Source organism: Nicotiana sylvestris, chromosome 1 (genome assembly GCF_000393655.2).
Source record: "Nicotiana sylvestris chromosome 1, ASM39365v2, whole genome shotgun sequence".
Lineage (NCBI taxonomy): Eukaryota > Viridiplantae > Streptophyta > Magnoliopsida > Solanales > Solanaceae > Nicotiana > Nicotiana sylvestris.
Window position 1 is genome coordinate 155789771 of NC_091057.1, and position 16121 is coordinate 155805891.

The window sequence follows — 16121 nt, forward strand, 5'->3', positions numbered from 1 at the left end:
ATATTGCAAAGAACCTCGTCTTCCATGAGCGTACCAAACACATTAAGATGGATTGTCACTTTATTCGGACCAAGTAAAATGATAGCCCCATTCATCTGGCTCATGTTCCTACTGCTAGGTAGTTTGCCGACATTTTTACCAAGCCTCTAACTGGGCAGAGTCACCACTATTTTCTTTGCAAGTTGCAGGTGGTTTCCCCTTCCAACTTGAGGGGGGGTATTGAACTGGGAGAATATTTGGCATCTGGGCCTCATCACAAAGGAGCCCAACTTGTGTAATTTTATTTTGTATAGTTAATAGTGGTAGTGGACGGGTCAGTAGCTTAGGCACATACTATATATATCATTTTTGTCACGACCCTAAACCCAAATCCGGTCGTGATGGCGCCTCTCATGAAGACAAGGCCAGCCACTTAACCCAATTCATCTTTTTAAAAAGTTAAATAACATAAAAGCAGTCTAAAACATGATATAGCAATACCAAGTAGCGAATAATGACAAACAAATGCAGAAGTACAACCCAACACAGCCCTAACCGGGGTATCACAAGTCACGAGCATCTACTGGGGTATAAATACAACTGAAGGCGTGAAGTTTACAAATACGGACTAATGAAATGAAGAGAGAGAAGAGCAATGTTGCGAACGCCAGCAGCTACCTTGCTAAACTCCGATGACCCTGCTTCCGATCAGCCAAAACCCGCTACCGGGTGTATAAATACCTGAATCTGCATGCAAGGTGCATGGAGTAAAGTGAGTACTCCAACTCAGTGAGTAACAAATATAAATAAAGACTGAAGGCAAGAAATTACGTAAAGCATATCAAGATGTTGTATAGAAGCAGTCCAAAATCAGTAAGGAAAACAGTGAGGCTGCAAAAATCTATTAAAATATCTTAGCTCAGTTTAAACATCTTTGAAAATGACTTTTTCAACAATTACGCAAATGAATGCAAAACCGTTTGTGCATATAAGCACAGAAAATCCGCCTATCGGGCAGAAACACCATAGTTTAACAGGTAAAATGACAAGTAAATATGAAAGGTAAACACATAAAGGTTCGCCCCTCGGGCATAATGTCAACAACTCCGCCCCTCGGGCAATATCTCAGAACAATAACAGCCCCTCGGGCAATCACATAGAATAGTACCAGCCCCTCGGGCCATCACATAAAACAATACCATCCCATCGGGCTATCACATAGTACAATATCAGCCCCTCAGGCTATATCTCACATCACAATAGGTATCCACGCTCATTGGGGGTGTACAGACTCCGGGAGGGGCCCCTTACGGCCCAAGCGCAATATCAAGCCACCTCGTGGCATCATAAACAAGCCCTCATCCTTATATCAATATCAACAAGCCACCCCGTGGCATCATAAACAGGCCCTCGGCTTCATAATCAAATCAGTATCTCACTGCTACGGCGTGCAGCCCGACCCAAAAGTATCCTCACGATATAAGCCATTGGCCTTACTCAGTCAAAAATCACATAAGCTACTCGGGCAATAGTAAAACATGATGCTCAGCCCAAAATATCATTTAAAAACATCCTTTAAGTCTCAAAACGGAGTAAAAATGGCTAAGTTTTGAAAACAGTGGAAAATAACATGACTGAGTTCAAGTATAAAGTCAAAACAATGAGGAAATATCGACAGAAAAAAAATCCCCGAAGGGTCCAAATAGCTGGCACTAGGCCCAAATATGGCATTCAGCCCAAATAATGATGATAGCAAATAGTTTTTAGTCAAATACGCGGTAAAATCATCAATCGGGACAGACCAAGTCACAATCCCCAATAGTACACGACCCTACGTCCGTCATCCAACGTGTGTCTCGCCTCAATATAGCACAACGATGTGTAATCCGGGGTTTCAAACCCTTAGAGCATCATTTGCAATCATTACTCACCTCGAACCGGCTAAATCTCTAGCTCGCGACGCCTTTGCCCCTTGAATTGGCCTTTACGCGCGTCGAATCTATCCAAAATCGGAACGAGTACGTCAACATATGCTAAGGGAACCAAGCCCAAGCGAAAACAATCAATAAAAGTGCACAAATCCCGAAATTAGCAAAACCCGAGCTCCGGGCCCGCTTCTCGAAAATCAAAAAATTTTACATCAATAGATTCTCCATCTCTCTACGAGTCTATGCATATCAAGAATACCAAAATCGGAGTTCAAATGACCCCTCAAATCCTCAATTTAAGGCCTCTTAAACTTAAGCCCTAATCCTCCATTTTTAGCATTTTGATTCCTTTAATTTCAGTCTTAATCCATGAAATACTACCATAGAAATGTGTTTTAGGTCCAAAATTCTTACCTTAACGAAGTTCCATTGAAATCTCCCTTCAAAATCTTTCAAAAGCTCTCAAGCCGAAGTCAAAAATGGTGAAAACCTTCAAAAATCGCGAAGGCAAGCTTATATACATTCTGCCCAGACATTGTCTCATCTGCGACTCACCAACCGCTTCTGCGGTACCGCATTTGTGGTCTAGCATCCGCTTCTGCGGAAATCACTTAAGGGACCAGATTCCGCATCTGCGGTCCACGCGTCGCATCTGCGACTCCGCAGGTGCGGTCCATATATCGCATCTACGTCCCTGACTATTCTTCCCAAATCCGCTTCTGCGGCTCCCCTTCCGCACGTGCGGCACCGCACATGTGGTCCCCAAACCGTAGGTGCGAAAACACCAGAAGCAGCAAATTTTCTGCAATCACCCAAGTTCAAATCTTCCCGTTAACCATCCGAAATCACCCCGAAACCCTCGGGACCTCAACCAAAAGCACAAATATAACCAAATACCTTATACAAACTTGTTCCAATCATCAAAACACTTCAAACAACATCGAGTCTACCAAATCACATAGGATTCAAACCTACGTTTCAAAAATCTATTGAAATACGTTTTTGATCAAAAACCCAACCAAACCACGTCCGAATGACCTGAAATTTTACACACACATCCCAACTGACACGACGAAGCTACTGCAACTCTCGGAATTCCATTCCAACCCCTATATCAAAATCTCACCTATCAACCGGAAAACGCTGAAATCTCAATTTCGCCAATTCAAGCCTAAACCTTCCACGGACTTCCAAAATGCATTTCGATCATGCTACTAAGTCCCAAATCACCTAACGGAGCTAACCAAATCATAAAAATTTTGATCCGAGATCATCTACAAACAAGTCAAATCTTGGTCAAACTTTTCGAATTACAAGCTTCAAACTGAGAACTGTTCTTCCAAATTTCATGTCGATTACCCTGAAAACCAAAACCAATGATTTACATAAGTCATAATACACCACACGGGGCAAGTCATGCCCGAGAACTGATGATCAAAGTGCAAAAGCTCAAAACGACCGGTCGGGTCGTTACATCATCCCCACTTAAACATACATTCGTCCTCGAACGTGCCCATAGTTGTTCTAAAAGCTAACCAATCGCTGAATAACCTCACCATGCACATACTCGGGGGGTGATCCCACGTCACCCTATCTCACATAGGTTCGATAACATAATATAACTGAAATTTCACAATCCATCCTAGTCCATAAACCATAGAACCACATTTCTGCTTCTATATCCTCAATACTATCAGAATCTCACATTTATACTATGAATAAGTCCAAACAAGCTGTAAAAAATCATATCTACTATCTCAAGTGCAATCACATTATATACCACATAACTCAAACACTCGCAGCAATAACTTCTAATCACAACAGCTGCACATAACAACCGAATACCGATGGAAAACCTCTTATCAACTAAAGTCTCATTCCCACACTTTCATATATTGCCAATGATAAATAAACCACACAGTAAGCCCTAACTATTTCTCAGATCAACCATTCATGAAGCCACTTCTCCTTTGGAAGAGACCATAGCAATTTTTCTGAGCCGGAGCTCGATATTATCCTTCTAACATGTCGAAATCGAATTCGTTCGTATTCATTAATGATACCAACGATCTCATCTAATCCAACATACTACTCTAGTGACATGACACATCAATACATGCCTAAGCCACAACTTGCACAATACGCGCATCGATAAGCAACAGTCCAAACATACTCAAATCATGAAAATGACTCAAATGAAAGAGCTATACCTCAAGCTCACAAGTACCACCACAACACAAGGCTGAGAACCCATCTCACATTATAGGAACAGAACACACGAATCTAACCCGCAAGGTCACTATGCTCGAAATCGACAACCACGTGCAAATTGATGTTTGGAACCAAAGCAAATCATCATACCCACGGTAAAGCCAATAACATACATCACACAACCGAAAGGACATAACCGATACGCCATTCACCGAGCTACACCCAATTACTCTCCCCGCTCGACTTCCACTATGAATCTTCAATAGAATCATACCATATGTGCCTATAACCAACAGATTATAACACCTCGCAACACAGAAATGCAGCTCATAAATCTCCCCAGATTACTAATAAGCTCAATAACAATCGAATCAACACATCCCCCAACAATACAACTCGGAGCCAACCAAGCCGACTCCAATTAGAACACGCATCCACATTGGCCTGCCAACGAACTACTTATCAAGGAAACCTGAAGCTGCTCCTTCAACTTCTTAACTCTGGCGGTGCCATATGATACGGTGCCCAGCATCAAATCAATACCAAAATCAACAACCTTGCCTGGAGACATGTCCGGCCATAAGAAATACATCGGAAAAGTCCCTCACCACCGGAACTGAATCAATATGAGGAGCCTCTACACTGACATCCATCATGAAAGCCCAAATAAGAAAGACATTCCTTCTCATCCGTCCACTGGGTCTTCGAAATATAAAACCACTCCAATAGGACATAACCCGTCGAACATCACCACTCAATCCGTGGCATTTCTGACATAGCCAACAGCGTCGCCTTAGCGCAATAGTCCAGAATAACACAACACGGAAACAATCAGTCTGAACCTAATATCACATCCAAAATCTAGCATACCAAGCAACAAAAGATCTGCTCGGGTATCCAAACCCCGATAGTCACTAAACAGTGCCAATACATGCGACCCACAACCACAACATAGCCTGAACACGAGAACTCCCAGTCTTCAACTCCACATAGCACATGAATCACCACACCTGATCCCAATCATTCCACGAGAGATACTCTAAAATTCTTCTGTACCACCAAGCAAACTCGAATATCAGCAGTCGGTTTAACAAGAAAGCGCCGCAATACTACCGAAGCACCATCAACTTCATCACATTGCCTTTTCTGAAACATATACCCTCGTCAAATCACTCCAATTAGAAATACCATTTCCTTAATCATCTGAAGATCATCCCCCTAATCATCTGAAGCTCATTCCTCTAATCATCTGAAACTGCCCGTGTTGCCTAAGAATTTTATGACTTTCTGTTCAGAACTGAATCGTAACCTTCCACATGCAAATTTCAATCCTCCACAACAAATTGCATATACCATACCACCCTAGGATAACATAAGAACTTCATCTTCCTTCCGAACCACAAACATCTACGTACTCAACTAGTCAAGAACTTTCCATAGGTCCCATCCAGAAGAAAATCACTATACATCATATGCTCCTCATGCCCACAGAAATATACATCTTTATCCGAGGTAGAAACCATCAAGAACTCTCCGAGTTCCCCTTGCACAAACCAAACCTGTCAGGACTGAATCCTTCTAACTCGACCAAGTTATGCAAGCCATCAATACCTAAGAGCATTACCGCAAAATACCTATAGGAACTCATTACCCTGTACACGCCCAAGGAACTAATCATATCCTTACCATACCGATCCGGCCTACTACCAAGCTATCCCATCTATCCCAGTTTCCTTCTGATTTATCTTCAACTTGGTATTCCCTCTTGCTGCAGCAGCATAACTCCTCAACCCAGACTTACCACGCGAGGCCCAAGCATAAAATCACACGGTCTAAGGCTCATAAGCCACTGAATACTCTCTTAAATATTCCCAAAAGCACCACATTCAAAATACTTTACTCTGAAGAACTTCCTGCGAATCTAAATCTGTTACCTTTACCTTCCTGATACTGATACATAGAATCCCATAATTAATATAGAAAACACCACAAGTCTTGATATCTTCCAATGAAAACTCAGTCTCTAACCACATATACAACTTTAAAATACCCTATTATTACATGTAAAATCCTGAACACATTAGAACCATTCCCACGAGTTATTCACTCTACTCAAACTGCAATTAGCCTAATCGAACGAACCGAACAACCCGTGCCTCGTTGGCACTCTAACATCGCAGAATGTGACATCATTCCATTACAACCAAGCAACTTCCTGCTCTATGCACCGAGCATCCTTTACCAACAACAACTCAAGACATGCCGAGATTCTCACACACTTATGAAGCATACTATAACTTTTGTTAAAAAATTTACTTTACTCGAGCCATCCTCGGTCTCAATCTCCGTGGGCCATAACTGACATAGCACCTAGTCGTGCAATCAACTACTCAACAGCAGACTCCCCCACTTGGCTCGAAGCCATAGATCAAATACACTCAATAACGCATAACGCTTATACTCTATTGATGCCATAATACCATAGTGAGGTTAAACTTAAATCCTTTATAAGCTTGTAAAAACACAGATCATCAAGAATTTTAACTCTTCTGCAAATCTCGCATTCACTCTCGCAACAGTTAAGCCCATTCTCTTAAGCGACCCAAAATTCAAATATCAACACTTACATTTCACTTGTACATGAGATCTTCTAACAATCACATAAGGATCACACAACCCCAGAACACTTCGCAAGAGATAACCCACCGAGATCATCTAGAAACAAGTCAAATCTTGGTCAAACCTTTCGAATTACAAGCTTCAAAGTGAGAACTGTTCTTCCAAATTTCATGTCGATTACCCTAAAAATCAAAACCAACGATTTACATAAATCATAACACACCACATGGGGCAAGTCATGCCTGAGAACTAGCGATCAAAGTGCAAAAGCTCCAAATGACCGGTCGGGTCATTATAATTTTATACATGTTATGTAATAGATTTTTTCATTCTTTTGGACAGAACATAACATATTCAATCGAGAAGCTTCCATCTTCTTCTTCTCTTTATTCTCTTTAATCCTAATTGAGTTTTCATGGCGATCTCGTGGATATTCAAGTTTATCAAATAATACATTCACCTAAACAACCCCTTATATCTAAAGGGTAATGATCAATCGGGAAGCTTCCGTTTTCTTCTTCTCTTTATTCTCTTTATCCCTAACTGAGTTTTCGTGGCGATCTCATGGATCTTCAAGTTTATCAAATAATACATTTACCTAAACAACCCCTGATATCTAAAGGGTAATGATCAAACTGCAACATTAATTGACAGACCACATGATTTCCAACTTAAAATTATTGGAACAACTATTGTTACCAGTTGTTATCTGTTAGGATTAGTCCTTATCTTTAATACTTATCGTTAGATTAGATAGAGATTTAGAGTTCTACTTTCAGTTCATATTTATCATTTAGTTAGTTAGCTTTTGATAGTGTTTTGATTTGAATAAGTATCCTAATTCAAGGAGTACTCTTAGGAAGACTTGTATTTAAACTAAGCTTGACATTCAATATATATATACATTTTTCCATCATATCTTTGAGTGTTTATATGGTATTTGAGCCTATACAAGTCTAACGAGTACGATCCTAAATTATTATTTTTTTCACCAAATCCTCCAATGATGAAAGATGAAACTACTCCCAGAGTTGTCAATGCCGACAACACTACTGGTACTACAACCATTGTTCAATTCAACCCCGCTTCCCAACTACCTATCAAACTTAGTGGAAGTCACAATTTTTTTACTTGGAAAGCTCAGTTCTCCATGCTTATGCACGGTCATGACCTCTATGGTCACCTTGATGGGTCCACTCTGATTCCCACTCCAAGCACCACGTTTGGTACGAACACAACCCCCAATCCTGCTTATACGCTTTGGTTCCGTCAGGATCAACTCATCCAGAATGCTCTTATGGCGTCTATTGACCCGACCATTGCCTCCATAGTTGTTGTTGCCAGCACATCCAAAAATGCTGACTCCTTGCACACCGTTTATGCAAACAAGTCCCAAACTCGGATCTTCGATCTTCGTGATCAACTTGCACGAATCACCAAATACACCATCCCCATTACCGAGTACCTTCAACATATTCGGTCCCTTTCAGATGAACTTGCTACTGCAGGTGCCCCGGTCACTAACTCCGAACTTATTGTCAAAATCCTAATTGGACTTGGCCCTGAGTTTCGTGAGATCTCGGCTGCCATACGAGCACGTGACACCACAGTCACCTATGAGGAATTATATGAAAAGCTGGTTGACCATGAGCTCTTTATCTGTCACGAGGAAGCCAAGAAAACCAATAGTCCTATCACAGCAGCAGTTGCCACTCGCGACAAACTGAACAACAATTCCAACAATCGCAACAATCGCCGCCAATTTTACAACAACAATTCTCAGCAATGGCGACAGAACAACCGCCCCAATACATCTACCCATTGCCAACCCTACATAATAACACAACATGTGTTATTCGTTGTCAATTATGCAACAAGATTGGCCATGTTGCAAATGTGTGCCGCTCCAAGTCACACAACCACTTTGAGGCCAAAGCCAATTACATCACAGGCTTTAACACTACTGCTAACTCGTGGATAGTCGTCTCTGGTGCCACACACCACATCACAACTGAACCTCACAACCTACAGCAGTACCACAGCAACGAGAATGTCTCCATGGGTGATGGTAACAAAATTCTCATATCACATATTGGCTCTACTCAATTAAATGCATCAAATAATATTTTTAAACTAACTCACACTCCATGTGCTCCATCTGCTGATTTTTTTTCCTTTCTCTTTTCTTGTGAAGGATCTGAAAATGCAGATACAATGGAGTATATGAGTGACCCACTTCACATCCATAAGCTCACATATCTACCACTGCAACTTCTTTAACCACTTGGCACCAAAGACGGGGTCATCCGCGTTCTAGAGCTCTTACATATGTTCTGAATAAATTCTTGCTTCCGTTTGTTGAGCGGCACCCATTTCACCAATTAATATTGAAAAGCTCTAAAACTCTTCAAATTATTTTTAGTGATTTAGGATCTGTAGGATGCCATTTTATCATTATTTGTCCTGTGGACAAATCATGTCCTTTTTTACGTCATTTTATCATTATTTATTTATCCTGTTGAATCTCAGGTCCTTTTTGCTTTCAGAGACTACTTAGCATTAATTGTCAGTACATATCATCATGTTTTTAGATCTATTAAAGAGGGGATAATTCAGATCGGGTTAATTTGACTCCGACAAAATAGGGTATTAGGAGCATTATTTTTACCATGCGCTAGAAATTATTTATATTTGACAGTCAAAAAAATATATAATTTTTATATGTAACATACAAAATATAAAAAATATACAAATTTTATATATTTTTTCAATTATTATTTTTATCACGACTATACAATGTCATTTTTTCACCAACACACAATGATGAAATCATTTTTTTTAATGTTTTCTCAGAATTGCTGTAAATATTTTAGTTAGATAAACATATTGCAATAAATGAGTTTTGCCTAAATCATTTATAAGCAACTTCCACTTCCAACCAAGAGGTTGTGAGTTCGAGTCTCCCCAAGAGAGAAGTGGGAAATTCTTGGAGGGAATGATGCCGGGGGTCTATTTGGAAACAGCCTCTCTACCTCAAAGTAGGGGTAAGGTCTACGTACACACTACCCTCCCCAGACCCCACTAAGTGAAATTATACTGGGTTGTTGTTGTTTAAATCATATATAAAGAAAAAGTTGCTCTTTGCAAGTATGTTAAGTGAAGGGTATTTTACCCTAACATGAAAGTATTTTTACACCAATTTTGTGACGTCAGGGGCAATTACAGATCCAAAGCATAACAAGGGCATAACTTATCACTTTCACATAGTAAAAGGGTATTTTGGGCCCTTCTCCCTAGATTTACATCGATTACACTGGCAAAGACCGAGAAAGTAGCCACTACTGAAATTATAAGGCGTGTATGGATTTGAAAACGGACTCGATTTTGGTTTTTGAAAATAATGTGTTTGCATCTGGTTATAGGAGATTTGATCATATAACATTTGACTAGTCACACCTATGACAAATCTAGTCATATGATTAACATCAGAATTCGTTTTTAGCGCATTTTCGTTGAAATTTGGCTTATCATTGTCATTCATAATAAAATTTACTAGCTTATAAATTAAAATTAAATTCCTCACTTTAATAATAGCTTATGCAAAATTTGTTCCACAAGACTCTGGTTTATAGGCCAGCGAAGCTGGGGAAAAAATTCAAAAGTGTTTTTCGCAAAAATATCTTGGTAAAAAGCAATTTGTGTGTAAGTTTATTTTCTCAAATATGCTTCTCCAGAAAGTAATTTGGGAGACAAGCAACTTTTTTTTGCTTGCTTCTCCAAAACTATTTTCAAAAGTACTTTTTCTCTTTGGCCAAACACCTAAATTTTTGTTTCGCCAAAAGTGCTCTTAACCAAAAAAAATGAACTTTTGGCCATTGATAAGCTTGACCAAACAGGCTATTAGTATAATAGCACTTGTAAATTTGGTCACACTACAATTTTCAAGTATGATTCTGTTTGGGTTATTACTAGTCCGGATTTCTTTTATTGAAGACGTCCCTCAAAGGCCTTAGTTCAAGAGATTGTTCAAAAAATGTTCACTTGCATATCCTTGACCTAAATTCAAGGTTCACATGACCCTTATGTGTAGAATCAATGTTCATAGTAATAGAAAGCAAAAGCAGTTAACTTGAAAATAGAGAAATGAGTTCATAAATTTAGCCAAGGGTTCAAGAAGCACCAAAACGGAGCAATTTGGAGCTTCCTACGATTCGGCAAATGTTTAATATGCGAAGGTATTGTTTTATTGTGTTAGAGAGGTCTCGTTCTAGAGTTTCAACCCTCTCCGCTGGGACCTTCGCTTTAAAATCACTTGTGCTAATAATTCTTTAAGGAGAAAACTTATATATTAAGAAAAAATGAACATAAAAATGTCAGAAATCAGATCCGAGTAAGAAGCAATCCGAACCCGAATGGTTCAGGTTCGGAGATCCGGATTCTGAAATCGTTATCCGAAAGCAAACTTGGCCGAAAGCGCATTGGGTTTTTTGCGCTTCGTCCATAGGACCTTCGATATATGTATCCCAAAACTCAGCACTAAGATTACTCTAAACAAATATAAATTTTTCTGAAAATATAAATAGTTTGGTGGAAGTGAAAAAAATGGAAGAGCTGCTCAGTGAATACGAACCATAGAAGATAGAAGCTCATCTTGCGGAGATTATTTTGAAAAAAACATCGCCGCAATCCGATTATTTTCTTCGTTTCTCTTCATAGCATTTCTTCAAGCTCCATCAAAACATCCAAGTAAACAAAGAAAATAAACACTAAGCTAATGAAGTTAGAGGGCGGTACACCGCTATTGCAGCCGGCGGCGGCCGCCAACCTAACCCTAGAGTTTGACGCTTTAATGATATAAGAAGGTTAACGGGACTACAGAAGTAGAGTATGAATACTACCTCGCGCTTTATATAAAGCCGGATGGCGTTGCCACTTGCCTGTAAATGTGAATAATTTTCAATTCGACCCATCAGGTTTTCTATAATTGTTGAATAGAAGGGCCTCTTTTACATCTCAAGTTTATAAGAGCCCTTTGCTTGTTTGAAAATGATCCTAACACATATGAGTAGGAGTGGCAAACGGGGTCGGGTAGGATATGGCTCGAATTGAAAATGGGTAATAAATAAATAAATAAATTATCGGATCCGATCCACATTTAGTATGGATAAAAAATGGGTTAACCTTCTATATTATCTGTGACTTATTGCATATGATTACTTTTGGGACAATTCTTAATCTCCCTAACTTGAGGAACCTCCAATTTGAGTCTTTACAAATGTAAAAGTTATACTCATTGGTTATCTATTGGTTACCCGTTAGTTATCCATTTTTTAAATGGATAATATTATTCTTATCCATATTTGACCCGTTTTTAAAAAGTTCATTATCCAACCCATTTTTTATTGGATAATATTGGTAGTTAATTATTTTCTTTTAATCATTTTGTCACCCCTACATATGACTACTTGTAGGGGTAGACGTTCTGTCGGTTTGGTTCGGTTTAAAGAAATTCGGTTTCGGTTATTTGGTTTTCGGTTTTGTAAAAGTAGTAACCGAAACCGAACTGAAATAAGTTCGGCTCAGTTCGATTTTCTTATTTCAGTTCAGTTTTCGGTTCGAACATTATTATATTGGGCTCCTTTTATGTAATAATAGGACTAGCAAATTTGTTGTTTTTTCCCAAAACTTCAGAATTCTTGGAAATATTGTGTTCATTAAAAAAAAATAGACTAAACTTTGCACACTATTATGGATCATAAAATTCAAACATAGTGTAAATTACAACTTTTGTGTGAAATCCTCCCGGTATCTATCATTTATGCTATGGAATTTAATAGAGTGAAAATCATTAAGATTGGAAAGCTGATGAACTTACTTAATTGGGTTGAGTCTTTGATAGATTGGACCTAATAGTATTAATTTATTACCTATGGGCTTAGCCTATATATAACTTACAGAACCTATATGGTAATAATTTGGTTTTTTCGGTTAACCGAACTAAATAAATTAATAACCGAACCGAAAAAGTAAAATTTTAAAATTTTAAACCAAAACCGACCGAACAAACTGAATAACCGAAACCGAAATAAAAATATTTTCGGTTCGGTCGGTTTCTTCGGTTCTGACCGAAATATGCTCGCCCCTAATTGCTTGTACACCAACATACTGTCTAGAGTATACAATTAGAAATCAATAATACCAAAAAATAAAAATTAGAACGACACAAATGTTCAAGTCCTTAACACAACTTATAACATACTCCTTCTAATGACATCTTATGATGTGAGAGTAATTATATCGTATTATTTGTGCCTCATAAAATAAAAATTAAAAAGATAAAATCAAAATAATATAGGGTAAGGTACAAACAAGTGAAGTGATGAAACTCTAATGCTTGAGTTTAGTTAATATGTGTTAAAAAAAGAATTGAATTAAAATAATGCAAAATGAAGAATATTAACTATGTAATCAAATAGCTCGCAATGCATGTATAAGTTATTTCTCAAGAGCAACCAAAGCTCTGCTTAGTTTAATTTTTGCTATTCTTTATGTTTGTTTGTCGCCTTCATTCAATTTATTAACCTCATTGTCATCGACGTATTAGAACCTTTAATCGAGCGATTATTTTAGTTGTGACGACACTTCGCAATTGATCATTAGTATGGCATAATTGCACAGACTCATTCATCAGCTAATATTCTAATTACTTGTTGCGATTTAGAGATTTTATTTGTACTTTTATGGTATGATGGATAAGATTGTATTTGTATACTTTTACCAATAATATTAATCTGATCATTATGTGTTTCAACTTTTCAATTACACTTATAAAATCATTATGTGTTTCAACGCGATTCATTTATTATGACTTCAAATGTTCTTATATTCTTTATTCAGATGAAAATTCTCCAAATTGATTTATATTACTTCCGAGATCAAAGATTTTAAGGAAACGATAAAATTATCCGCCGAAAACTAAAAATTTATAAAAAGTTAACTACCGAAAAATAAAAGACTTGGGGGCAGTTTCTACATTTTAGAAAACTTCACAAATTGGGCACGAAGCACGATCTACCTATTGTTGGTACTAAGGATGTTAAACGGGCCAGGTCAGCCATGTCGCGGACCGGCCCAGACCGATTAAAACTGGAATTGGCCCGGACCGGTAGAAGGGGCTGGGTTAAGGGCGACTGGCGGGTTGCATCATTTACATCTGAAATACCGGTTACCCAGACTGGTATAACCCAGTCGATGAACAATGTTGTTAAACCGGTTAACCGGCCCGGCTCGGACCGGCCCAAACCGGTTTAACGGTAATTTTTTTTATTTTTTATTTTTAAAACTGGGCACAGATGAAAATGGTCGTTGTCTAACGGCTGAATTGCACAAATAGCCTAATTTGTTTTTAAAAAAAAAAGTTAACCCCCTTTGAAAAACTATAAATACCCCCCCCCCCCCTTCTTCATTTCTTCACTCATCTCTCAATTCTCATATTCTCTCATTTTTCAATCTTCATTCTTCACCTATTAAAGTGCAATCAACTATTTGGCTCTTTTTTTTTTGGAATTTAATTTATCGTAGTATTTATTATTTGAAGTTTGAACAATTGAACTTCAAAACTGGAACAATTGACGTTTCTTTGTGGTAATATTGGAGTTGCGAAATCATCAAGTGCTCAATTTATTGCCGAATTCGGTGCATTCCCTCCAACTCTTTCTCTTATTTACTATTTTTGCATATTATTTGTTGCTAGTAGTTAAATTTGTACAATATGTTTAATGCTGCAAAAAGAGTTTGTAACAAGGTTACTAATCGGGGAAATAAAAAAAGAGCTAGTACTTCAACTTCAGCATCTGGTAGTAATTTAAATACCTCTCTAAATATTCCTGAAACACTACTTGATAATAATATAGATTATGAACAATTGCAAGAAGATTTTGGTATAGATGATAGTGAATTAGAAATGGAAGATGAGGTACCACTTACACCTAGTAGTGTTGGAGCTGCTAGCAGGGGTGATGGTCATGGTGCTAGTAGTAGACCACCTGTGGCCCCGACTAGTAATCGTAGAAAAAGAAGTAAGGTTTTGATTTTTTTTTGAGGAAATAGAAGGAACTGGGAGGGTTAAATGCAAACTTTGTAATGATACTTTTAAACATAAGACTGGAGGACAATTAGAGGGACTGAGACACTTAGTAGACATATGAGAATTGAGCATCTTATAGAATGGGGATCTGATGGAGATGGAAATCAATCAACTCTAAACCTTACTACTGGAGGTCTTGTGAAATGATAAAATGAAGGATCGTGAGGAGTTAGCAAAAATGATTGCTTTGGGTTGTCTACATTTTTCTTTTGCTTATTCATCGTATCTTATTATGTATATTCGAAGGATTTACAATCCTTTTTTAAAGGTATCCCTACAAGTACTTGTAGATCTAATATTTTTAGACTTCATGGACAACATCAAACATACATACGTAATTTGTTTAGCCACCTTCTTTGTAGAGTTTCTCTAACTTCTGATATTGGCCATGCTGTTAATGGAAATGATTATTTGACAATTACATATCATTGGATAGATGATACTACTTGTATGCAAAAATGTATTATCGTTTTTAAATATGATGAAGATCAGAGTCATACTGCTGCGTTTATAAGTAGTACTATTTGTGAAGTTCTTGAATTTTATAATCTTAATCAAAAAGTATTGTGTATGTCTTTTGATAATGCTTCTAACAATAATGCCGCAATTTCAATATTAAAACTGCATTTGCAACCACCTTTTGATGAAATTTTTCATGTTAGGTGTGCATGTCATGTTTGTAATTTAATTGTTAAAAGTGGCCTTGATTTATTTTCAACTGAGATTACTCATGTTAGAAGAACAATTGGTGTTATTCAAGAAAATAATAGACAATCTAGAATAATAGAATTTAAGAATAAGTGTGTCCAGTATATCCTTAAACCCAGATTCATGCCAGACGAAATTGTTACTAGATAGAATTATACTTATATATATTTTTAAAATGTTGCTACAAACATAGATTTTCAATAACTGAAGTTGTTAATGCGCATTGTACTGATCCAAACCTTATGTTAACAACTACTACTTGGGAGGTCATTAATGATGTTGTTAAATTTTTACATAAATTTTATACAACTACTGTTGAGTTTTCTATGGCTTTAGTACATATAGTTGAAATTTCTTTTCTACTCTTTGAATTTAAGAAGAAAGAAAAATATAGAGATGTTGTTGAAAAAATGCAAGCAAAATTCAAAAAATATTTCTTTCCAATTCCTCCGATTTACTTAATTTGTGCTGTTTTAATTCCTTCTATTAAGATGTCTGATTGTCACCAATTAATGAATGTTTTATATACT

General features: G+C 37.6%; 1 long non-coding RNA gene and 1 other non-coding gene across 2 annotated transcripts; both read right to left on the reverse strand.

Moving 5' to 3' along the window:
• Nucleotides 1–425: 425 nt before the first annotated feature.
• LOC104218231 (uncharacterized) lies at nucleotides 426–11613 on the reverse strand. The gene is made up of 2 exons (XR_708943.2): nucleotides 11368–11613; nucleotides 426–726 (listed from the first exon to the last, which is right to left on the reverse strand). It is a non-coding gene; the product is annotated as an uncharacterized lncRNA (long non-coding RNA).
• Nucleotides 10889–11040, reverse strand: LOC138882038 (small nucleolar RNA snoR145). Its single transcript, XR_011403500.1, has one exon. It is a non-coding gene; the product is annotated as a small nucleolar RNA snoR145 (small nucleolar RNA).
• Nucleotides 11614–16121: the final 4508 nt, after the last annotated feature.